The following is a 27376-nucleotide window of genomic DNA, read 5'->3' as shown; positions in this document are numbered from 1 at the left end:
ATCGACCGCCTCCTCTCCTTCTGGCAGCAATGCCTGTCGTTCGGAAGGCTCTTCACCAATTTGAAACATTGCTGTCAGCAATGCCAGTCATCATACTTCGTCCTTCTTTCACTTTTCCTCTGATTCGTCCCCGTGTGAAATCTCCGGACCATGTTTAATGAAGGACACAACCGCAGTGCATCATAACTGCTCGCTGGTTGACATACACTGCCTTCCCCCTTACGTTCAGCTGCCTCGTGTTGCGGGACCAGCCCCATTTGTCGCTGCAGTCATGCTGTACTCACGCTATATGACGTCCAGTTTTTTGTGCACAACTGGGAAACCTCCGGTAACATGCTCTCGCACTCTCATTTATTTCCACCGAGTTGTCAATATGTTGTATTACTTTATCTATCTCATCCTTACGTTTTGCAGAACGGTGCACCTAAACCTTCAGTCCGGAACCGTGCTGCTGCTACGGTCGCAGGTTCGAATCCTGCCTCGGGCATGGATGTGTGTGATGTCCTTAGGTTAGTTAGGTTTAAGGAGTTCTAAGTCTAGGGGACTGATGACCTCAGATCTTAAGTCCCATAGTGCTCAGAGCCATTTTTGAAATATGGGGCGGGCTAAATGAAACTGGCCCGGAAAATATGTCATAAGTCTTCAAGTAGGCAACCCAGATTGCAACACCACACCCGGCACAGATGATGTACGTTGGATTACATACCTTAGGGTTCATTAAGTATTTTATCTCCGATTTTATTTTGCTTACTTTGTACACACGACCATCAACTCTTAAAGTTACTCCTTAGTTTATTTTTAATATTTTTTTCCTAATGGGTGTGTTATGCATTATATTAGTCTGATTTCGAATGCCTTTCACAACTTCTTCGTATAGCTTAATGCTCAGCGCAGTAGCTTGCGGGACGGAAAGCTGAGCTGGATTAACGTCCGCTCGTTTGCTAAACTGGCCACACTGAGTATAGTTTTTAGGTGGTTTCCCACGCCCGCTTAGGCAAATGCTAAGTGGTCCATAATCTGCGCCTCACGAAGTATGATACAGAAATAGCTGAAATACGATAACAAACAGAACGAAGTTTACACGCTTCATGACGCACAAGGGTTACTTCCTTTAGCTTAACTAACGACTGCGATACAGGGAGAGTGTTACGATTCTCGTCGTCAGTTGTTATGATCACAGGTGGCGAATGCTAGGTAGAAACATATATTGCAGGTTTGGCAGTGAAGTCGGTAAGGAGCTGGCTCCATATTCCGCATCTGCAACGGCTGAAATAATTAGTAGTCGTTGGTAAAAAATAATATATATTGTATTTAACTTGTGCTACAGGCTTCTTCATATGCTGCATACATATAATTACAAAAAGATATCTAGAGGGGCATTACTAATCCCATACTTGACTAAGCACCTTGTTAGAGGCTGCTTCCTATCAGCTGAAGGCCACGCTACATTCCTAGTTGACGTCCCGAGCAAGAGTGGACGAGATCTCGCTAGATACTTGTAACAAGCCAAGGTGCGGCGCTAGTCGCGACTTGCGTGTCCAGCGATATCTATTACGGACCGCGGTCGATATCTGCAACCCCTAACAAGTGTGGTATCAAAGTTGATACCACAGAGAGCATCCACCCACAACGTTAAAATAAAAAAATAAATTTGCTAAACTGTGAAAACACTGGTCACCGTAGGATAGAATAAACACTGGGAAAGAGATTGACAGAGATAGAGAGATTTATTTGATTTTCATGCCCAGTTTCAAACTTACGCTATCAGTTTCTTCCATTCTTTCTTGTAGATTATGTGTACTAAACAGTACGATGTCGTCAGAAAATAAGGGTCGATCAAGTATGTTCCATTAATTCATATTCGTTCTTCGTTCTTCGTTCTTTCAGTTTAAGGATTTGAAACTTCCATCCAGTACTGCTGCGAATTTTTAAGGTGATACAGCGTTTCCTTTGCCTGATTACTCTTTCCATTCTGAATGTCTTTCTTTACGGAATGTGAATGCTGTTGTAACACTAATGTAGGCTATAAATTCTTCATTATGCTAACATAAACTGAATCAGTGTCTTATTTCTCAGGGGCAGACAGTCATAATCTTACAGGTAGTTGGAATTTTGGAAAGGGGCCAAAAATGAGCGGCTGTCAGTTACACTCGAACACATGTAACTTTATCTAGTTGCCTAAACATTACAGCTCAAGTTTCCGAGCTTAGCCATCGACTGAATATGTCACACAATCTTATGGCTTAAGGGCACAACATCTTTAATTTATAAAACGGCTGAAGGCCCATAATTCAGAACACAACTACAATACATTTTTACAAGGCAGAGAGCCCAAGGCTTTATCCTCAGATAATTTTATTTTAATGAGGCTGAAGGCCCAAACAATGTAAGATTTAACAAGTAAGGAATTTAAATTTTAAGACGGCTGAAGTCCCATATTGAAAAACACAACTACAATAGATTTTCAAAAGGCAGAAGGCCCAAAGCTTTATCCAAAAATATTTTAAATGAGGCTGAAGGCCCAAACAATCTAACACTTGACAAGTAAGGAATTTTAATTTTAAAATGGCGGAAGGCTCATTATTTAAAACTCAACTAAAAGCATACAAATTCAAACCATCGGCTATGAGCCATTAAAATACACCATTAAACACCAATAAGAAAAGGCAGTACAGCCAGTGGCTCTCAAAAGTTTCCGGGGGTCGGTCTGCACTTGAAATATTAAAGTTCGCTTAGGGGAGACAGGTAGTCGGCTAAACTATATCCTATCTGCCGGCAACCCAACCAAGAGACAGTCAACGCACCCACCGACAAGATGACTTGCTTTCCACCCGACCAGTACGCAAGGAACTCCAAAGCCAAAACGTAAAAGCTAGGCCACAGCAGCTAACCGGAACGCTAACGGCCACAAGGTACAAAATTCCGCTGGTGCACTTGGACTTCAAATAACCGAAATACAGCTAAACTCCGCCGGATGGTGGCGAAACTTTCGCCAACTCGAACGCTCGCTGTTGCTCACAGGAATACCCCCACCAGCCAACCATGAAAACCAACGGCACAAAGTGAACAGACTGGCTTCGATAAGTAAATAACCACTCAACTTTGATGTCCTGGGTCGGTGAGCCACGAACCCCGTAGCAATCGGAACACCTCTCACACACTCCGACACTGCGTAGAGACCGCCAGCGGGCCCGGCCCACTGCACCGCTCGGAGATTACCTGGCTGATCCACACCAACCGACCGACTCCCACACATCATCACGGAGACAGCACTAAAATAACTGAGCAGTCGACATCACAAGCTACAAACAGTTTCACGAACACTTGCACGAAAGACTAGACAATACTAACGGCAGCGACTGTGCAATAACAAGGACGAATCAAGAGACGGCACAGGCAGGCAACCCATAAGCGATCGCCTGCCTCACTGCAGCCGCGCCCCGACTGAACTTCTGCCGCGTCCTTAGTCAAACACTGCCAGGTCCGAACTGCACTGCTAGAGCCTCTCAACACACTGGCAGATCCGAACTAACCCCGAACACTCGACAACCGGGAAGTAATAGCAGTCAGCAAAGATAATACGCCAGGGCTCGTATCGATAAGCTCCGCTGCTGCCGCTCACGGGCAGGCAAGGCGGCAACTCGGTGACAACAGTATTTGAAATTAACATAATGAGGTGGTAGTACAGTAAAAACAGGATGTCTGATGAGATATGGCACGAAGCCGAACCACACATGGCTCACTGCCGGCCCTGGTGGCCGTGCGGTTCTAGGCGCTCCAGTCCGGAACCGCGTTGCTGCTACGGTCGCAGGTTCGAATCCTGCCTCGGGCATGGGTGTGTGTGATCTCCTTAAGTTAGTTAGGTTTAAGTAGTTCTAAGTTCTAGGGGACTGATGACCACAGCAGTTGAGTCCCATAGTGCTCAGAACTATTTTTGAACATGGCTCACTGCGCACGAACCATTCTCATAATTTACGAATACCGGACAAAGTAATCCATATTTGAAGACTGGAAATTGGGAACACGCGAAAGTGCCAAAATTTTATATTTTCGGTTTCTTCGATAAATCGCTAAATTTGCCATTCCTAATAGCTTGAGATTGCTTGGAAGTTCCAGAAAAGCCTCCTTCTATTCCAAAATACCAGTGTGTAAGTTCCTTTGTTCCTGGCGTGAGGAGCGTCGAAAGGGCTGAGCGTGTCTGACCACTGAGGTAAACATCTCGTAAACTGATTTTCGCTCGCTTTCCTATACTTAACCAGCAGTAGTACATTTCAGTTGTTTTCGACATGAATCTTTTGTGGCCAGTGCTTTATAATGAAAAAGAAAGGCATCATAAAGAAGAATATTGCGCTAAGAATTCAAGAAAACCCCAAGGTAACAAATCACCATAAGGTGAAGTAAGCTGAAATAAGTCGAATTTGATTCCTTATTGTGCAGCATAACAAAGTGAAACAAAGTATCACGTAATTTTGTGGTTCAAGATGCATCACCCTCACATCTCAGGAAATATTCTTCGCCGCACAATGACCAACAAATGATGTGCTGAAAATAAGACGACCTATATTAACCATGATCTATTTTCTTGAAGTAAAATAAATACATGGAATTTTATTTCTCGTTATGTCAGTGATGTCAATACTGTATTCTTTGTTAATGCTCAGAAATAAGTGAAGCGGTGCTGTACATATTATGTGATTCTTTGGATGTGAAACATACCCTCATATCACCTGAAGTCACCTTTATACATTTTTTTATTTTAAACTTATTACACTTTTGCATAACTTATGTCAGTCAGCCGTTAAAAATGGTGCGGCACTATCATAATTGGCAATCCATCGAATAAAATGATTTGTAATGTGGATCTGTCATGCTATTTTCCTGATTTCTTGCTTTTTTACGTTTCGATATTTCAACATTTCTCATTTTCAATCTGTATTTATTGCTCTATTCTAATAATAGTGTTAGTAATAGTACTTTCCTTCATCTGTAGATCATTTTTTTCAACGATATTCGACATGTCTTCGTATTTTACAGTTTAAGAAATGAAAAGAATCTAACTGATGAATACAGATATTTTCATACTTACGGGTGTAGTTTGACTAGGGTGGGACAGGTTGTCGGCCATGGCCTTATGCTAGGAATCATTCTTGCGTTTCCCTGCAGTAATTTAGAGAAACGATGGAACACCTAAACCTGAAAATACAAGGCCAGTCTGTTTGAAACAATGCCACCTCTTTTGCTTTATCCCTAATATACAATACTGTTTCACAAAGCAGTTATTTAATAATGTAAATGGCTAATGCTACACTGTTCATTCATTTCTCACTCCCAATTCTGCACTCACTACGCACACTATACACACATTGTTTCGTAACATAACACTATACTGGCTATCATCTGATGTCAGGGTCGTGGTGACTATGTTTTCCACCTCTAGTTTCGTTCAGACTTGCAAATATATCTACGTTGTTGGTTGCTGTAGCATCTGCAGCTGTCTTAACTGATGAGACGTGTTGTCTATTCAAGATAAGTTCGTTTACTTTTCTCCAATTTGTATCAATTTTTTCCTCTTGCTGTATGCTCATATTCTTCGTATCTTTTGCATCCTCTTAAAGTAACTAAGGAATAGTCTGAAATACTGTCAGATAAATTTCGTCTTGAATCGACAATGTCTCTCCTTTACTGACAATAAGTAAGTTTTATCTGCCATCAAACCACGGTTGTAGGTCATGTACAGCAGTAAACCGATTTCAACAACCCTAGTAATAAAACGTAATGTGATCAGTAGCACGACCACCTACACAAATCCAATGGATGTGCTTTGGAAATGTCTTACGTATCCCGTCAATGTGAGTACATCGGCGTCCTCATATAAATGAAGCGCATCCAACGATACAACAGTATTTCAATAATTCTAAAACTACAGAAGTTAATATTTTACAATGAATAAACATTTACACAATGATCATCTGAATTAACAACTTTTACACGCTTCATGCTACTTCATCAAGCGATATCTCAGATGACGCCATTGGACAATAGCTATCATCCCATCCAGTCGTCTGTATTTATTTTATACATTGACTTGCGACGTCTTTCATAGCTTTTTTGTTACCCAAATGTTTGGCAGAACATCGCATCCGCCACAGTTACGCAGCAGATGAATGCAGCATGAATACCTCATATTTTGTCACACTTGTGTATTTATTTAATGAACAGTTTACTATTTTGCCAGTACCCTTATTCGAATGTTGATTGCAAGTGATATTAAAAAGATGTGCTAATTTAAATGTCGTCAGTCACATTTGTTAGAGGACACTGCAATTGAAAAGAGAACCAAAAGACCCTTTTGTCAAGAAAGCATAAATATTTGTTTAAATAAAATTTAACAACAGTTCGTTGCCGTTTAACGAAAGCGCACCGCTAGTTTCTTTATTTATGAATAAACTTTTCCTTGTACTCGTTGTACAATATCTGAGTGTGACCCAATGTTTATAACATTCTTTTATTTAAATATTGTTGCAATATAAACTGATCAGCCAGAATATTATGAGCACCGACCTTCTGTCTATGAAACCCCATCCAGGCGATGACAAATGGCAGCTAGCCAGACACATGCACGGTACATGTCGCATCTGTGAGCATGCTGACCGTGTGTAGAATGGGGAGGGCCCGCGATCTGTCTGAGTCTGACCGGGGTCAGATTGTGATGGCCCAGAGGCTTGGCACGAGCATTTCGGAAACTGCGTGATTTGTCAGTGTTCGAGGAGTGCTGTGGTGTGTCTCTTCAATACGTGCCGAAACCAAGGTGGAACCACGCCCAGATGTCGTGCGCTTGAGCAGACTGATAAAACAGGACAAAGGGCGAACTGTGGCGGAACTAGCATCAGACTTTAATGCAGGGCAGAGTACAAGTTTGTCTAACCTCACTTCCGATGGGCCTTCACAGCCGATGAACCACTGAACCATGCATGTGTCAACATCGGCAACTACAACTGAAATGGTTATCTGACCATTGGCACTGGACTTTGACACAGTAGCAGTAGCAGAGTGTTGCATGATCTTATGATACCTTCTTCATCATGCTGACTGGAGGGAGCGAATCCGTGGTCTTCCAGGAGAATATTGACACCTGTACTGCATGACGGAAATAAACTGGCGGCTCTATTATGCTCTGTGGAACATTCACATGGGCACCCATAGGTCCAGTGGAGCTCGTGCAAGGCATCATGATGGCCAAGGAGTACCATACATTGGTTGCGGACCACGTACACCACTTCACGACGATTATGTTCACCGATAGCAGTGGAATTTTTCAGCAAGATAATATGCCATGTCACAAGGTCGAAAGTGTGTTGCATTGGTTCGAGGATTTCAGCGTAGTGTTCCAGTTGTTGTGCTGGCCACTCAAATCGCCAGATCTGAACCCCATGAAGCACATCTAGGATGTGATTGAACGTGGCGTCAGAGCATATCTCCAGAATTTACGGGAGTTAAGTGACTCGTGTGTGCAGATGTGGTGCCAGTTCCCTCCAACAACCAATTAAGGCCTAATTTCTTCCATGCCATGAGGCATGTCGCCACTATTATCCGTGCCAAAGGTGAACGCACTAGCTATTAGGTAGGTGGACATAATGTTCTGGTTGATCAGTGTATTAGCTTAGTGCGGAAAAGTGGTGAAGATACGTCAAATCATGTGTGTAGCACGTAAGAGCTATGCATTTTTTGTGGAGACGGCCTCCCCCCCCCCAATAGACACACACACACACTTCCCTACAGTATAAACCTGGTGATCCCTTGATGTCTCAGAATGTGTTATATCATCCAATCCCTTTTTTAGTCAAGTTGTGTCAAAAATTTCTTCTCTCCCAAATTCAATTGGTCTTCGGCCAATGAAAAAGCAGACAGTATTAGAACACTACGAGAGTCAAGGGAGCGATTCTAGACACTTTTACCACTTTTACACGAGTTCTTAATAGAGTAATGTGCGCGTTTCCGTCGTCTAGGTGATTGATTCTGGTTGGTGAACGGCTGCTACCATACTTTAATTTCTGAAGGGACTTTACATTTCGAGAGGTCTGAATGTGCTCCAGAGTAGAGCTCAAACTTATTCCACTTGAATAACGGAACTGGGAATAGACAGAGTTTGCGTTACTATTCTTTGTATCGTCTGTGTTAATTTGTAAATCATCATGTTGAACTCTGGAATGTTTTGAGTTGGTGAATATTTCGTGTATTCTGATTACGAAATGGACTTAATTTTTCGTGTATCTTCGATGACTATTTAGTTTGGGGATTCTGCTACTATTTTCATCATGCTCTCAACTTTTTTTACATTTTAGAAGTGTATTTATGTCTATACTATGCTTGATTATCGTAGGACCACTTTCTGTTTCTTTGATATGTCCTTTCTTGAATAAACATTATTCAATATAATTCTCTGCCTTCTACATGATTTACAGACGTCAGAAAAGAAAGATTTTTATTAAATTACTCATTTAACTTTTATTTTGTATTTCTGTACATTTTATTAAGTTGTAATTCTAATCAATGCATGGTTATTTGACTGCAGGATCACAGCTACGGGTTATTATTTGCAGTGAATTTGCTTTGGGGCTTGAAACCAGACGTGCACAGCTCGATCCTGTGACTACATCGAGCTATTCTTTTTAAACATAGCCCAAGTACCTAAGATACGAGGAATACGAGCAAAGTAGCAACTGTTTTGCTAGTATGGGATAGTGCTACGAAGAGCCACTCAGCCTGCAGTAACCATTAGGTGCCGTGGCATACAGCTGGTGTACTAGATCTGGTGGCGAAACTGGGCACTGCGAGTGATGATTTTAATGGTGAGGCTATGGGATGTGAATGCTCAATTGATCAGCCGCTCTACAAGATGATACCGACAGAAACTCCCTCGGGTTCATTTTGCACTTGTCCGGCAGCCATCAAAATGGTACTGTGACACGACACGACGTCAGGTTCACATTTATCAGTTGCTTTTGTGCGCGGACCGATTGTCAGACAGTTACGTGGAGGAATTTCAGCAAATAATATGTGAAACATAATGATGGATTAATTTGGACTTCACTGGATCTGCAAACTGACGAGGAATCCCCTGAGGGCGATGTCGCAGGTTCAGTCTTTATTATTATTATTATTTATTTTATGCCCTTCATTGGACCACTCTAGTCAAAAATACAAAGTTGTAAAGAAGTTGTTACACAGGGATACAATTTGACTCAACAATAACTTAATATGATATTTAGGTAATATAATTAATTTAGGAATGCTCATTTGAAAGTATTGTGTTAACAATTATGACAGGAAAAACGTGCATCAGGAGAGCGACAGAAAAGAATGTCCGGGAGATGCAGTGATCAACGTTCTATGGGATGGATGTATTACACTTAACAAAATGGACATCGCTGACATTCAAGAAAAGTTCAAAACAAACCATTAACTTGCAACACGAACACCGAATGAAAATTGTCGGGCCACCGTGACCGCAAAGGATCGCACCATCAAGATCGAAGATGAAATCCCTGGGAGTTACAAACGTGCAGGACATTTAGCTAGGCATCCACTCTTAAAGAATGCAAATAGAATCATAATCGTGTAACGGGGTGATGAGAATGTGGTAGGATGTGATGGCACGCGGGCGAATGCGAAACGATCCGTCATGGAGCTTACAATGAAACTGACTATTCTTTAAGGCAGTGCAGATAGTGTTATAATGTCTTTCACGGGCACGGAAAAAAAAGAAAACATCCAGAGGCTGAATTCATCCAGTGGTTCCAGGTATAAATTGCAATGTCACACAGTTTTCAGGATGGATAGTTTGTTCTAAAGAATTATGATTTTTCTACGCAGACCAGGAATCAAGCAAAATCAAGTTATTTTGACCAGTTACTGGCCAAAAACAGTGCTCATACCCTCATACCATACTGTAGCTGTAGTTCTCTCACGCCCATTGTCCCACTCTTGCTCAGTGTGACGTAAATATTTCGTACTGCTCTTGCAAGATCACGCACAAGAGAAAGAATCGCAGGAGGCAGTGCACCTCCAACGTCTCACAGGAGAATAAATAACTTTCCCACTAATTTACCATCCATATTAACTGTCGGCATAATTGTATACGAATGCTCTAAGGCATTCATGTTCGTTGATCTCGACACACCTCGCTTGATACCTCAAATTCCCGGGGCTCCTTTTATATGCATTTCCTTTCAACTCCCAATTGGTCGGAGTTGACAGCAAATTCCTTACTGAACGGTTGCATAACTTTGTTTATCTCTTCTACAAATTTTCGGACGATTCTCCTGTACATCGTCAAGTTGCAAATATTTTGGTCTTACGTGGCCTTACGTCTTCCAATACTGTAGCACTGTCTGAAGTTACGCAACCATCCACTGCTCCCTTGAAATCACTGTAATCCATGGCGCGCGCAGTTTGATGTGCGTAACGCAGTAGCCACTATCCTGTAAATCCGGTAAATTACACTCCTGGAAATGGAAAAAAGAACACATTGACACCGGTGTGTCAGACCCACCATACTTGCTCCGGACACTGCGAGAGGGCTGTACAAGCAATGATCACACGCACGGCACAGCGGACACACCAGGAACCGCGGTGTTGGCCGTCGAATGGCGCTAGCTGCGCAGCATTTGTGCACCGCCGCCGTCAGTGTCAGCCAGTTTGCCGTGGCATACGGAGCTCCATCGCAGTCTTTAACACTGGTAGCATGCCGCGACAGCGTGGACGTGAACCGTATGTGCAGTTGACGGACTTTGAGCGAGGGCGTATAGTGGGCATGCGGGAGGCCGGGTGGACGTACCGCCGAATTGCTCAACACGTGGGGCGTGAGGTCTCCACAGTACATCGATGTTATCGCCAGTGGTCGGCGGAAGGTGCATGTGCCCGTCGACCTGGGACCGGACCGCAGCGACGCACGGATGCACGCCAAGACCGTAGGATCCTACGCAGTGCCGTAGGGGGCCGCACCGCCACTTCCCAGCAAATTAGGGACACTGTTGCTCCTGGGGTATCGGCGAGGACCATTCGCAACCGTCTCCATGAAGCTGGGCTACGGTCCCGCACACCGTTAGGCCGTCTTCCGCTCACGCCCCAACATCGTGCAGCCCACCTCCAGTGGTGTCGCGACAGGCGTGAATGGAGGGACGAATGGAGACGTGTCGTCTTCAGCGATGAGAGTCGCTTCTGCCTTGGTGCCAATGATGGCCGTATGCGTGTTTGGCGCCGTGCAGGTGAGTGTAGCCCTTCCGCAGATTTCAAAGCTGGGCCATCAACAAGTGTCAGCGCGCGAACCATTCAACGAAACATCATCAAAAATGGTTGAAATGGCTCTGAGCACTATGGAACTCAACATCTTAGGTCATAAGTCCCCTAGAACTTAGAACTACTTAAACCTAACTAACCTAAGGACATCACACACACCCATGCCCGAGGCAGGATTTGAACCTGCGACCGTAGCAGTCCCGCGGTTCCGGACTGCAGCGCCAGAACCGCTAGACCACCGCGGCCGGCAAAACATCATCGATATGGGCTTTCGGAGCCGAAGGCCTACGCGTATACCCTTGATTACCGCACAACACAAAGCTTTACGCCTCGCCTGGAGCCGTCAACACCGACATTTGTCTGCTGATGACTGGAAACTTGTTGTCTGGTCGGACGAGTGTCGTTTCAAACAGTATCGAGCGGATGGACGTGTACAGGTATGGGGAGAACCTCATGAATCCGTGGGTCCTGCATGTCAGCAGGGGACTGTTCAAGGTAGTTAAGGCTCTGTAATGATGTGGGGCGTGTGCAGTTAGAGCAATATGTGACCCCTGATACGTCTAGATACGTCTCTGACAGGTGTCACGTACGTAAGAATCCTTTCTGATCACCTGTATCCATTCATGTCCATTGTGCATTACAAGAGACTTGGGCAATTCCAACAGGACAATGCGACACCCCACACGTCCGAAATTGCTACAGAGTGGCTCCACGTACAATCTTCTGAGTCTAAATACTTCCGCTGGCCACCAAACATGAACTTTATTGAGCATTTCTTGGGTGCCTTGCAAGTTGTCGTTCAGAAGGTATCCTCACCTCTTCGAACCCTTAGGGATTAATGGACAGCCCTGCAGGATTCGTGGTGTCAATTACTTCCAGCGCTACTTCAGACATTAGTCGAGTGCATGCCACGTCGCGTTGCGGCTCTACTGCGTACTGTCGGGGGCTCTACATAATATTAGGTAAGTGTACCAGTATCTTTGGCTCTTCAGTGTATTTAGTACCCGCTCCTTGGACAACGATTGAGCTTTATTACGTTTAACTGGAGATGGGGATTGTGTCTCCCTGATCGACGGGGATGATGAACTACATGGATCGACACCTGCTTCAATATCACTTTCACTTGTTAATTAGGACGTATCGCCATCATTGTAGTCCTCGCATACATTGTCCGAACAGTCGAGTGTGTGCGACACCACACATTCCACTGCATCTTACAGAGACGGTATATTCCATATGCCACTTCTTTCTCAGTCTGCGAAAAACCTTGGATTCCTTTCTGAGAGAACGTCAACTTCGGCAATTGTTGTTGTAGATATAATGCAATGTTTACCATCGCTCCGCTCTCTATCAACACCACAAACAGCGTAGCACTTGTGAGTTACTAAGCAGTTCAGCTACAGTGGGTCCAAAAGGTATTCGTCTAGTTGTAATTTTTTGAAGAAACTAAGTATGTGTCACGTGAAAGGAAGGGAGAATAAAATTTAAACATCCAGTCATGTGCAATGAACCTTGGTAAGTCATGTTTATTTATGGAAAAGGAAATAAATACATCCATAGCGATAACAAATTTGAGAAATGTAGAATTTATTCAAGGGTTACTTCAAAAAGTATTCGTCCACTCATATTGTTTTTAATTTACAATCTGAAAATATGATTTGAATTACAAAAATTAATATTTAGCGTGGTTTTCCTTTGCAGCTATTACTGCTTGTAGTCGTCTGGGCATCGACATGACCAAGTTTCCGTCAGAGAGCCTGGAATTTTGTCCCATTCGTCTTGAAGTGCTTCTTTTAGGTCTCTCTTGTTAGAAATGTGTCTTCTCCTGATGCTATCATCCAGTACTTTCCAAAGGTGTTCAACAGTATTAATGTTTGGACTCTGAGGAGGGGTGTTAAGTTGTTTTGGGGTATTGTACAGGAGCCACCGCCTTGTACTTAGTGCCGTATGCTTTGGGTCATTATCTTATTGAAAAATGTAATTTCCTTGCAGATCTAATTTTTCGGTGCTAGGATTCATATTGTCCTCTAAAATGTTGATATACATATGGTGATCCATTGTACCTTCTATGAAATGTAATTTTACAACACCTGCAGCACTCATACAGCCCCACACCATCAGGGAGCCACCACTGTGTTTAACCGTTGGCACAAGATTGCGTGGCAGCATTAGATTAGATTAGATTAGATTAGTGTTTCGTTCCATAGATCCATTTTGAGGAGATCCTCGTGGATGTGGAACATGTCACTTTTTTTAAGCTGAAATAACAATATTAATAGTATGAATATATACAGTACAATACATCATTTGTTTCTATTAAAAAATTCGTCAATGGAGTAGAAGAAGTTGGCCACTAGTAAGTCTTTCAGGCTCCTTTGAAACTGGTCTTTATTTGTAACTAAATTTTTTATGTTTGCTGGACAATTATTGAAGATGAGTGTTCCTGAGTAGTGGACCCCTTTTTGAACTAAAGTAAGTGCTTTTAAGTCCTTGTGCAGATAATTTTTGTTCCTGGTATTGTATGCATGAACTGAGCTGTTTGTTGGAAAAAGAGATATATTATTTAGGACAAATTTCATTAAGGAGTAAATATACTGAGAGGCAGTAGTTAGTATACCCAGTTCTTTGAAGAGGTTTCTACAGGACGTCCGTGAATTTACTCCACAAATAATACGTATTACAAGCTTTTAGACTCTGAAAACTTTTGTTTGACTTGAATAGTTACCCCAAAATATTATACCATATGACATTATGGAATGAAAGTAGGCAAAGTATGCAAGCTTTTTCACTTTTATGTCGCCTATGTCTGCTAACACTCGAATTGCAAATACAGATTTGTTAAGGCGTTTCTGCAGTTCTGTGGTGTGCTCCTCCCAACTGAATTTATTATCAAGTTGTAATCCCAGGAATTTAAGACTGTCAACCTCTTCTACCTGTTCTTCTTCGTACTTTATGCATATGCTGGGTGTAAACCTCTTACAGGTTCTGAATTGCATATAGTGAGTCTTTTCGAAGTTTAATGTCAGTGAGTTGGCTTTAAACCATTTATTAATATCCATGAAAATATCATTAGCAGATCTTTGTAGAACTACACTCGACATACTATTTATTGCAATACTTGTGTCATCAGCAAACAAAACGAACTCTGCTTCTGGCAGTGTAACTGATGTGAGATCGTTAATGTACACAAGAAAAAGCAATGGCCCTAAGATGGATCCTTGTGGGACACCACATGTAATTTCTTCCATTCTGATGATGACTGATGACTTAATTCACTAGTCCCTTGCACTGACACCCTTTATTTCCTGTTAGCGAGGTATGACCTGAACCATTTTGCAGCACTGCCCGTGACACCATAGGATTCTAATTTATTTAAAAGGATGTTGTGGTTTACACAATCGAATGCCTTTGACAAATCACAGAAAATACCTGCTGCTTGTAACTTGTTATTTAATGAATTAAGTACAATTTCACTGTAGGTGTAAATAGCCTTCAGAAATCCAAACTGTGTTCTTGATAATATGTTATTTGTGGTCAGACGGTTGAGAAGTTGCCTGTACATTACTTTTTCGGAAATTTTGGAGAATGCTGGCTGTCGTCGTTATTGATGGTGTTTCATTTCTATAGCTTATTTTATAACACTATCCCAAAATCCCTCCGTTCTCATAATGACATATGTTTCACTATATCAACATAATCGTTTTGAGAGAGTCAGCAACTGTATTAGATGATTAAAATAATTCTCGTTTATTGTTTCGTCTCAGCTGCACATTTTTTTAACTAAATTACCGTGTAAATAGAAAAGCCTCGAAACTCACGGCAGCAGGTGTACATAATCTAAAGTGAGGAAACTGTCCGAAAGTTTACGTGGGTCAAACAGGAAGGACGTTCGAAATATGCTTCAAAGAGCACGCTTCAATTCATAGTAATGAAACAGCGTTTGGTGAGCATGTTCTAACATCGAAGCATGCTATAGGAACTATTGATACTCATTGGCAAGTGATGCACAATGAACCTAAGGGACATCTCCTGATAATGTTGGAAGAATACGTGAGCAGACAAGACGGGCTGTTGACGCGACTACTTAGGTAAATTCTACGTTTACGTACAGTTCCTGTCTGTTGTACTTACTGTAAATATTATGTGGGACATATTTAGTTTTACTTTGCTTTATATCTGAAGATGATCCAGAGTGCTCGAAACATATAATCCCATTAAAAAATGTACAACTGAGACGGAACAATAAATGAGAATCATCTTTGACAGATGTTTCGTCGAACAGAATTGAGTGTTGATTTTCTAAAGTGTGTTCAGTGAATTCGGTGTCGATTTTGTAAATGGTTCAAATGGCTCTGAGCACTGTGGGACTTAACATCTGAGGTCATCAGTCCCCTAGACTTAGAACTACTTAAACCTAACTAACCTAAGGACATCACACACATCCACGCCCGTGGCAGGATTCGAACCTGCGACCGTAGCAGCAGCGCGGTTCCGGACTGAATCGCCTAGAACTGCTCTGCCACAAAGGCCGGCGATTTACAAAGATTGTCCGCAGCGGCTGAATACGCTTTAGAAAATCGACAGCGAATTTTATTCGACAAAACATTATCATAATGAGGACGAAGGGATTTTGGGATAGCGTTATAAAAGAAGCTATAGAAATTAAAATATATGAATATGTGAATAAGAACGTCGTTTTGTACTCAGCACAGCGTGGGATCCGGCCATCGCATGGCGGAAGCCGGCGGGCAGACACATGAGGAAAACATAACTGTATTTGGCGAGGAAGCAAGCACCGGAGACGTCAAAGCTAGCATTGCAGCTGTATAAGGGTGAAGCCATAGCAACACGGTAGTCATAACTACAAACAAATCAGCTTATCATCCACGTTATCACAACTTCTCGAACAGCTCATCTTTGCCAGACTGAAAGAACCAATTCTGGACAATAACATTATCTTCCTGCTATCCATACTATTGCAATAAAGACAAGTCGTTGTTACCAAAAATGTCGAAAAGTTCTTGACCGATTTACGTCAGATTTTTGCACGATATTATAATAAACGAAAGGTTTTTAGCAGAAATCTCGGAAAGTTCTTGACCGATCTATTCCAGATTTTTACATAATACTCTAATGAACATTTGGATAGAAGTAGCTATATATTTTTGAAATATATGTTATTTACAAACATGTACGTAAAACATGAAGGGAAAAGATTGTTATCAACAACGTCGAAAAGTTCTTGACCAAATTACTTCAATTTTTAACACGTTACTTCAACGAACATTTCAACAAACGTAGGTTACATGTTTTTAAATACAGTATATATAGTACACAAGTAAACACGTAATATATAACGGGGAAATGGTGTTACCAAAAGTCTCGAATAGTTTTTGACAGACTAACTTCACAGTCTTGCGTGATACACTAACAAATATTCAGACAGATAGACTAATTATTTTTAAAATACAATTTACAGATTTTTTGTTAAGTCTAACTGTGAGAAATATAGTTTTGTGCTATTCTGTGAAATTGTGCACTTTCTTTTTGTTTCTTGCAGTCATTCCAGCCGTATTAGAGAAATTGTTTCTCATATATTAAAACTGCACGAAATGCTGTCTTTGAAGCTACTAAACTCACAGCACGAGCAGCTGGAGAGGTTGCTCTCATACCCCATTTGCAAATGATCCCAACCCAGTGACCCATTCATTTTAAGCGACTTCAGTTCATAATGATGAAGGTTTCGTTTGTAATAAAAATAAACAATATTCAAGCTAAGTTCGAGGGGTAAGTGGACGGAAGGGGGAGTAAATTGACATAGAAAAATGGGAAGAGATTGATAGAGAGATGAAGGAGAAGATGATACACAGAGAGAAGGAAGAGGTGATAGACAAAGAGAAGGGGGAGGAGGTGATGAGCAGAGAGAGGGGTTAGGAAAGGCTTTTAGGATGTATATGAATTCCCATTGTAACCTCCCAACAGTTTAATCTAGTAATAAAAATGTGTCTAACCTCCCAATAAAAATGTGACTCATATATAACCTGCCAATAATTAACTGACTGTGAACCTAAACTGGTAAATCTGGACGTCAGCAATGCTGCGTCATAGGCCTGAAAAATCATTCTGAATAAATTGAAAATTCTTACCTCAATGAAGTCGCCGGATAACACGTATATGTCTGCTCCTATAAGTAATTTTTCTGGCACAGCCCAGTGCAATGCTGGCCACTAAATTTGTTATGTATAAAAAGAAACAACTGATTTTTCTTTACGATAATCGGGGTGACCGTGGATAGTTTCAAAAATGGTTCAAATGGCTCTGAGCACTATGGGACTCAACATCTGTGGTCATAAGTCCCCTAGAACGTAGAACTACTTAAACCTAACTAACCTATGGACATCACACACATCCATGCCGGAGGCAGGATTCGAACCTGCAACCGTAGCGGTCACGCGGTTCCAGACTGAAGCTTCTTTAACCGCACGGCCACACCGGCCGGCACCGTGGATAGGAGAAATTACTAAAATCTTTAAATTCAGAGCCAGCTGGAGTGGCCGAGCGTTTCTAGGCGCTACAGTCCGGAACCGCACGACCGCTACGATCGCAGGTTCGAATCTTGCCTCGGGCATGGATGTGTTTGATGTCCTTAGGTTAGTTAGGTTTAAGTAGTTCTAAGTTCTAGGGGACTGATGAGCTCAGAAGTGAAGTCCCATGGTGCTTAAATTCAGATGAGTGATTGTCAAAAGTTATTTTTATAAGAAATATTATTATTAAAAGTTTTTTAAGAAACATTTACATGGGACTTGATATAACAATAGTACAAAATCTGTTGTTACAAATTACATATGCGCGCTGCTGTAAATAGTAATTTTTGGTTTTACCATATACGAGGTTTGTCCGGAAAATACGTATAAAAGTTGAATAATGTCTTTATGTTACAAGTTGCAGTCACCGCCAGGTGGAACTGTTGCTGTAATTAATCCCATCAACGCCCAGTTCGAGTCAGAGCACTCTGCGTGAAGGTGGGAGTGTGCGGCAGCTTGTTGACAGTTACCCTCTTTCACCTGCAGCCCTTTTTCACAGCGCGTCAACATCAAGTTTCTTGCAAAGCTACGCAAGAATGGGCGTGAGATTTTTGAGTGTTTGAAACAGGTTTACGGAGACAATTTTCTGAAGGAACCAACCGTGAACAAGTGGTTAAAAAGGTTCCGGGATGGCCGAGAAGAAGTGATCGATGCTCCCACCGCCCAGGACGCCCGTCGACATCGAGTTGCGATGCAAATGTTGAACGAATTCGGGCTTGTGTTCTTAAAGATCGTAGATTCACTGTCAGAATGATTGCTGACGAGCTGTCAATCCCCAAAACAATCGATCACGAAATCCTGACACAGAAACTTGAAATGAAGAAATTGTGTGCGAAAATCGTACCGAAGCTCTTGACGCCAGAACAGAAAGCAAAGAGGTTTGAGTGCTGTAAGGATTGGTTGGAAGGAGAGGAACGAGGGGCTTTCTCAACCGAATCATCAGTGGAGACGAGTCCTGGTTTTACGAATTTGATGTGGAGCTCAAATGTCAAAGCAAGGAATGGAAACTAGCAGGGGAACCGAGAACAAAAAATTCGCGAAAATCAAAGTCCAATGTGAAGACAATGTTGATTGTTTTCTTTGATTCTAGGGGCATTGTTCACAAGGAATTTGTCCCTCCTGGCCAGAGAGTGAACGGAAATTTTGACGTTGAAGTTCTGACACGTCGTGTGGCCCGAGTTCGACCGGAGTTGACAGTTGGATCCTTCATCACGACAATGCGCCCGCTCACACGTCGCTCTTTGTGCGCGAGTTTTTGGCCTGAAGCTCAATCACCGTGACAGACCACCCGCCTTATTCACCCGATTTAGCCCCGTGTGACTTCTTCATGTTCCCGAAATGCAAAATGGTGCTTCGGGGGCGGCACTTGGGAGATGTGGAAGCCATCAAGTCGGAAACGACGCGGCGGCTGAACAACATCACAACTGAAGACTTTCAGCAATGTTATCAACAGTAGAAACGGCGTTGGCAAAAGTGTATCGCGTCTCAGGGCGAGTACTTTGAAGGAGACCATATTGTAATACCTGAATAATTGTAAAATAAAGTTATTATTCAACTTTTATACGTATTTTCCGGACAAACCTCGTACTACAACGCTCAGGCACCGCCATCGCTCTGCACGACCGCCCCCTCGCAGTTTCATACAGGGTGTTTCAAAAATGACCGGTATATTTGAAACGGCAATAAAAACTAAACGAGCAGCGATAGAAATACACCGTTTGTTGCAATATGCTTGGGACAACAGTACATTTTCAGGCGGACAAACTTTCGAAATTACAGTAGTTACAATTTTCAACAACAGATGGCGCTGCAAGTGATGTGAAAGATATAGAAGACAACGCAGTCTGTGGGTGCGCCATTCTGTACGTCGTCTTTCTGCTGTAAGCGTGTGCTGTTCACAACGTGCAAATGTGCTGTAGACAACATGGTTTATTCCTTAGAACAGAGGATTTTTCTGGTGTTGGAATTCCACCGCCTAGAACACAGTGTTGTTGCAACAAGACGAAGTTTTCAACGGAGGTTTAATGTAACCAAAGGACCGAAAAGCGATACAATAAAGGATCTGTTTGAAAAATCTCAACGGACTGGAAACGTGACGGATGAACGTGCTGGAAAGGTAGGGCGACCGCGTACGGCAACCACAGAGGGCAATGCGCAGCTAGTGCTGCAGGTGATCCAACAGCGGCCTCGGGTTTCCGTTCGCCGTGTTGCAGCTGCGGTCCAAATGACGCCAACGTCCACGTATCGTCTCATGCGCAAGAGTTTACACCTCTATCCATACAAAATTCAAACGCGGCAACCCCTCAGCGCCGCTACCATTGCTGCACGAGAGACATTCGCTAACGATATAGTGCACAGGATTGATGACAGCGATATGCATGTGGGCAGCATTTGGTTTACTGACGAAGCTTATTTTTACCTGGACAGCTTCGTCAATAAACAGAACTGGCGCATATGGGGAACCGAAAAGCCCCATGTTGCAGTCCCATCGTCCCTGCATCCTCAAAAAGTACTGGTCTGGCCCGCCATTTCTTCCAAAGGAATCATTGGCCCATTTTTCAGATCCGAAACGATTACTGCATCACGCTATCTGGACATTCTTCGTGAATTTGTGGCGGTACAAACTGCCTTAGACGACACTGCGAACACCTCGTGGTTTATGCAAGATGGTGCCCGGCCACATCGCACGGCCGACGTCTTTAATTTCCTGAATGAATATTTCGATGATCGTGTGACTGCTTTGGGCTATCCAAAACATACAGGAGGCGGCGTGAATTGGCCTCCCTATTCGCCAGACATGAACCCCTGTGACTTCTTTCTGTAGGGACACTTGAAAGACCAGGTGTACCGCCAGAATCCAGAAACAATTGAACAGCTGAAGCAGTACATCTCATCTGCATGTGAAGCCATTCCGCCAGACACGTTGTCAAAGGTTTCGGATAATTTCATTCAGAAACTACGCCATATTATTGCTACGCATGGTGGATATGTGGAAAATATCGTACTATAGAGTTTCCCAGACCGCAGCGCCATCTGTTGTTGAAAATTGTAACTACTGTAATTTCGAAAGTTTGTCTGCCTGAAAATGTACTGTTGTCCCAAGCATATTGCAACAAACGGTGTATTTCTATCGCTGCTCGTTTTATTTTTATTGCCGTTTCAAATATACCAGTCATTTTTGAAACACCCTGTACAAGACACAAGTGCTCTCTGTGAGCTATACAACTAGACAATTGCTCTCTAAGAGCGACCTGACCCAAGCGCCCGACTGCGAGCTACTACTACTGCTGCTGCCGACACTGCTCTCTATTCTGAGATTCTATTGTAGCATACATATGACAGGCAGCGCGTGAGCATTCCATCGAAGTTAACATCTGCTCGAGTGCGCTAGCAATTCCTCAGTCGTGGACCTCTTACACCACATAGACTTAACATTGCCGGGTTTGCAAGTTAACTGTCGATGTTGCTATCCTTTCTTGTGTTGAATTTTAATAGACGGCAGTGTATTACGTGTGGTGACCTCGGAGCAGTATGCCGGGCAACGGAGACCGTGAGGGTTTTTGGGAACATTATTCATTTTACTCCTCTTGCATCTTTTCAGCTCGGTGCAACATTTGTCAGTGCCCCGAATGCTCCCCCGCCGCGCTACAGGAACTCTCACTTCGGTAAAGAATAAGACGTGTGGAATGCGACTACCGGGATGTCGCGACAACGAGGGGGAGGGCCGAGGCGCACGGGTGGCGGCCTCCGGGACCGGCAGCGGAGAGCATACACGGCCGCGCTAGGCCTGCAGCCGTGCCGCATAAATCAGATGTCTCTGCGGCGGCAGAATGCGTGTTAATGAAGGAGACGCGTGTTTCGCCGGCGGGTGCGCTGTAGCGCGCTGCCGATAAATCACACGGCCGGCCGGGGCCCGCCGCTATTCACGCCGGGGGCAGATTAGGCGTCGCTGCGCCGGCTCGCTTATCGCCGCCTTTGTGGCGACGCCTGGGAACGCCGCCCAGGTGGCGCGCACAATGGCCCCGCCCACGCACAGTAGCCGCTCCGCTGACGCGCCGCTACCTCTGCTTTTTTATGTTGTTACGTCCTAATGTGTTCTTCAGCCGTAGCAGTACGCGGGCACTCGGCCCGAATTCCAGCGGGCTGCGCGGGGGGAGTCTGGCACAGTAACGACGCTGCGAAGTGCTGGCCTGTAATTCGTAGTTAGCACACACCGGTCTTTGCCAGTAGAAACTACGAGCGCGTTGTGATTTCCCTAACAGCTGGCGCTCGAAAAATTACCGAGCGCGGTTTTCGTGATTGCCACTGTACAATGCATTATTTTCAAGCAGTGACGGCTTCAACTTGTTCGCTCTTTTACTACTTTGAATAGCCGTTCCAGTTTCCATAAAGTGCAATGTGACTTGAAAACATATCACAAAAGCAATCAGTTCCCTCACATTCGTCGTTGTAGTGCGCTCCTGCAGTTCTCTTGATAGCGAAAGTTTGTCACAAAATGGGGGACAGTTTCACTGATGAAGAAATTTTGAAGCAGCTCGGCCGCGCGGTTGGAGGCGCCATGTCACGGATTGCGCCGGAGGTTCGAGCCCTCCCTCGGGCATGGTTCAAATGGTTCAGATGGCTCTGAGCACTATGGGACTAAACATCTGAGGTCGTCAGTCCCCTAGAACTTAGAACTACTTAAACCTAACTAACCTAAGGACATCACACACATCAATGCCCGAGACAGGATTCGAACCTGCGATCGTAGTGGTCGCGCAGATCCATACTAAAGCGCCTAAAACCGTTCGCTCACAGCGGCCAGCTCCCTCGGACATTGGTGTGTGTGTTGTTCTTAGCATACGTTAGTTCAAGTAGTGTGTAAGTGTAGGAACCGATGACCTCAGCAGTTTGGTCGCTTAGGAATTCACATACATTTGAACTTTTGAAGCTGCTTGAAAAATTTGGTTCCATAATTGTGGATAACGGCTTTGAAATCGATGAATATTTTTGCAACGAGTGGTGATTTGCTTCAATCCTCCATCTTATAAGCAGGAGTCACACAGAGAAGTCGGAAAAGTTCACGAAATCCGGGGGTCTGCAGTATTCATTGTGATCCAACGTGAATGTGTTAATTCCTAGTCTAATTTTTTCCCCCTCTGATTCAGAAAATTTTTAACTGCGCGCTACAATCTCATTCAGTTCTGCACGGGGTAATCACAGATTTTTAATTACCACCCAAAACATGAAGGTACATAATTAACTTAGAATTAATAAGTAACTGATGAGGCATGGTAATTCATTTTAGTTGTCAACATATTATTTTTAGATTTCAATAAAGTATATAATACCATACACTGAAAGACAATTCTAAATTACACACTCTAAGACAAAAGGAACGGTGCGCCATGCAGGTATTATCCGAATGGGACGGAAATCGGAATCTGTGGAAAAAAAGCGCTCACGAGTTCAGAAAAATTTTATAATTTAGTCAAGAGAAAGAGCTTACTAATTGAGCAAGTCAGTAACGCATGATCCATCTCTGGCCCTTATGCGAGCGTAAACATTGTTTGATAGAGTTGCATATCCTCCTGGGGGACATCCTTCGAAATTCTGTACAATTGACGCAGTGCATCTTCAAAATCCGTAGATGATCTGAGGGCCGTGACCATGATGCTCGAAACGTTCTCAATTGGAGAGAGATTACGCAACCTTCCTTGCCAAGGTAGGAAGTGACAAGCACAAACACAAGCAGTAGAAAGTCTTACCGTGTGCGGACGAGCATTATATTGCTTGCCATGAGAGGGAACAACAGGGGACCTAGAATATCGTCGACGTACCGCTGTGCTGCAAGGTTGCCGCGGACAACAACCAAAGGAGTCCTGCTATGAAAGGAAAATGTCCCCGCAGACCATCTCTCCCGACTGCCTGCCGTATGTAGGGCGACGGTCAACCTGATATCCCACCGCTGTCTGGGGCGTGTCCAGACATGTCTTCGGCCTGCAATCTCATTGACGAGTTCCACTTCGAATTGAGACTCGATGACCAGCGAAGATGTGTCTGGAGACGCATCGGACAGTAGTGCAGTAACAACATGTCTCCCGCCATACAGCTTGACAACCAGAACTGTATCCTGGCGTTGCATTTCTTTTTATAGCCGGTCCCCATTGGTTGTCATCCGCATCACCCGTACAACTCAGCGGTACATCGACGGTGCCCTACGGCCCATTTGGTTGCAGTTCATGGCAAGCCATCCTGTGCTCACCTCGCAGCAAGACAGTGTTCTCCAGCACATGGTGAGAGTTTCTACTGCTTGTCTTCGTGCTAGCCAAAGTCTACCTTGACTAGCATGGGCGTCGGATCTCTCCTGGACTGAGAACGTTTGGAGCATTGCGCGCAGGGTAGTCCTACCAGCTCGATATTTTGACTATCTAACGTGCCGATGGGACAGAATGTGGCACGATATCCCTAAGGAGGACATTCAACAGCTCTGTCAGTCAATGCCTAGCCGAATAACTGCTTGCATAACGGCCAGAGATGGACCAGCGCATTATTGACATGTTCAATTTGTGAAGCTCTTTCTGTTGAATAAATTATGCTATTTTCCTTTAAGTGTAATCATTTGTTTGTCTCTCATGTACATCATATCTACCGACTTCCGTCCTATTAGATAATTTCTTCTAAATTCTTCGTGCTGTGTCTTTTTGTTTTCTTTTGCCTTAGAGCATATAATGACGGAATTTGAAATACCCCCAAAGTTAATCAGATTAGTTAATATGTGTATAGATGGAACTTTATGTGGCATAAAGACACCGGCAGGATAAGCTACAAACTTTATTACTTACACTGAACTCAGACAAGGAAACGCCATTTCACGTACCTTATTTAACCTCTACTTAGATAAGATTGATAGAGGATTTACTAAATCTAATCGACAAGAGATTCAACTCAGGAAGTGATCATTACTAGACTTGCGTACGCAGATCATGTAGCGTTAATAAGTGGTTCCAAAACAGAATTAATCAGGACGGTGCAAAATTATTACAAAATCGTTGAGAAAGCATTATTATGTATTAATCAAGAATAGACAGAATATCTGGTCATAAGTAAAAAAAAAAAAAAAGCAAGTGATGCACACTTGGCAGTAAATGGATTCCCTTTCAAGACTTTTGACCACTTTAAGTACTTACAGATTCGTTTTAGTAGCAATAATAGAATAGATACATAAACAGGTGTTCATTTAACAACAATGAATCAAACACTTTATGGTTTATCAAAATTCTAAAGAAAACGTCCCTTAGTACTAACTTCAAAATTAGCTTGCCTCTCTTTCCAAGCATTAATCCCGACTTGCGGGGTCTGCTGTTATGGTTAAACGGATGTGGCATGTTAATTTAAGGGGTGGCCGGATGCCCTTCCTGTCGCCATCCTGCACCCCTCAGGATGGAATCAGTGTACCTCATTTTCTGTCTGCATCTAGTATAAGTCATGGAATAGTGTGAACGTGATTCAAATGTCCGCGAGTCGTCTAACTGAGGCAGAACGTGAGGACCAGCCTGGTATTCACCTTGTGGGATGTGGAAAACCGCCTAAAAACCATACCCAGGCTGGTCGGCACACCGGCCGTCGTCGTTAGTCCGCCGGGCGTAATCGAACTGGGGCCGGCGCGCCTACCCGAATACCTGGTGGGTTCAAAATTTGCTTGTATCAGTCTATTATTATACCAGTAATATTATACCGATGTTATGGAGTAATATTTAGGAATGAATGTGAGGAAAAACTGTTAATATTCGAAAGTAATATAGTAAAGAAAATTTTAGGACTTGTGTGTGACAAAAATAAGAAAAAATTAACTAAGAGCACTGTACAAACGCCAAACATCCTCGAAATACTAAAGAAGAGAACGCTGAACTGGGCAGCCATAAAGGAAGGAAGATAGAGAATAGACTACCTGGATTAGCATTCTGCAAAACAACAGAAAGAACGAAAGGACTAGGAAGACCCAGAATTAGGTGGCCAGATAGCATCCGGGAGGACACAGCTAGGACGAACATCAACACGAAATGAAGAAACAGTGCTCTCGCCAGAAAGAAATGGAAGAGGCTCGTAGAGCAGGCGTATGGTCGATAAGGCATTTGTCATGTGTCGAGTAAAGTTAATCAACTTTTCGTTTGTTTGCTGTTACATATCTGTAGTCTTGGTACACATGGAAATCCTTGCGCCACAGTACCATAGCACACCTACACATAAGCAAAAACAAACCGCCTCAGCACCATCCTCACATCAACAATTGGCTGCCCCATTTCGTTTCGTCGCCTCTATCGGTGTGCTATGGTACTGTGGCTTACGGACTTCCTTATGTACCAGGATTGCAGACACGTAACTTGTGGCGATATAGAAGGTGACCAGCATCACAGATGAATTATAGTGTCCATAGTTAACGTAACGACTTAATTACATTTACGCTGCCATGACAAAAGTTATGAGATACCTCCTAATATCGTGTCGTACCTTCATTTCCCCGGAGTAGTGCAGCAACCCGACACGGCGTGGACTCAACAAGTTGTTGGAAGTCCCCTGCAAAAATATTGAGCCGTGCTGCCTCTACAGCCGTCCATAATTGCGAAAGTGTTGGTGGTGCAGGATTTTGTGCACGAACTGACCTCTCCATTATGTCCCATAAATGGTCGGTGTGATTCATGTCGGGCGACCAGGGGTGGCCAAATCTTTCGCTCTAATCGTCCACAATATTCTTCACACCAGTCGCGAACAACTGTGGTCCTGTGATATAGCGATTTGTTATCCATAAAAATTTCTGAACATTAAGTCCAAGTATGGCTGCAAATGGTCTCCAAGTAACCGAAAATAACCGTTTCCAGTCAATGACTCAGTCCGTCCCATGCAAACACAGCGCAAACCATTAGGAAGCCACACCAGCTTCCATAGTGCCTTATCCACAACTTGGGTCCATGGCTTCGTGGGGTTCGCGCCACACTCATGATCAACCATCAGCTCTTCCAAGTGTAATCGAGACTCATCTGATCAGGCCACGATTTCCCAGTCGTCTAGGTCCAATCGATATGGTCACGAGCCCAGGAAAGATGCTGCAGGCGATGTCGTGCTGTTAGCAAAGGCACCCATACAGGTCGTCTGCTTCCATAGCCCATTAACGCTGCACTGTCCTAACGGACACATTCGTTATACCTCCCACATTGATTTCTGCTGTCATTTCACTCAATGTTGTTTGTCTGTTAACACTGAAAATTCTACACATACGCCGCTGCTCTCCTTCGTTAAGTGAAGGCCATCGGCCACTGCGTTGTCAGTGGTGAGAGGCAATGCTTGAAATATAGTATTCTAGACACACTGTTGATAATTTGAATATCAGAATACTGAATTCTCTAACGATTTACGAAATGCAATGTCCCGTGTGCCTTTAACTCCAACTACCCTTTCGCGTTCAGAGTCTGATAACTCCTGTCGTTAGGCCAGAATCATTTTCACATGAATAACTT

This window comes from Schistocerca cancellata, chromosome 8 (assembly GCF_023864275.1).
Source record: "Schistocerca cancellata isolate TAMUIC-IGC-003103 chromosome 8, iqSchCanc2.1, whole genome shotgun sequence".
NCBI lineage: Eukaryota > Metazoa > Arthropoda > Insecta > Orthoptera > Acrididae > Schistocerca > Schistocerca cancellata.
The sequence above is the reverse complement of the archived record's forward strand: the minus strand, read 5'-3'. Positions refer to the sequence as shown.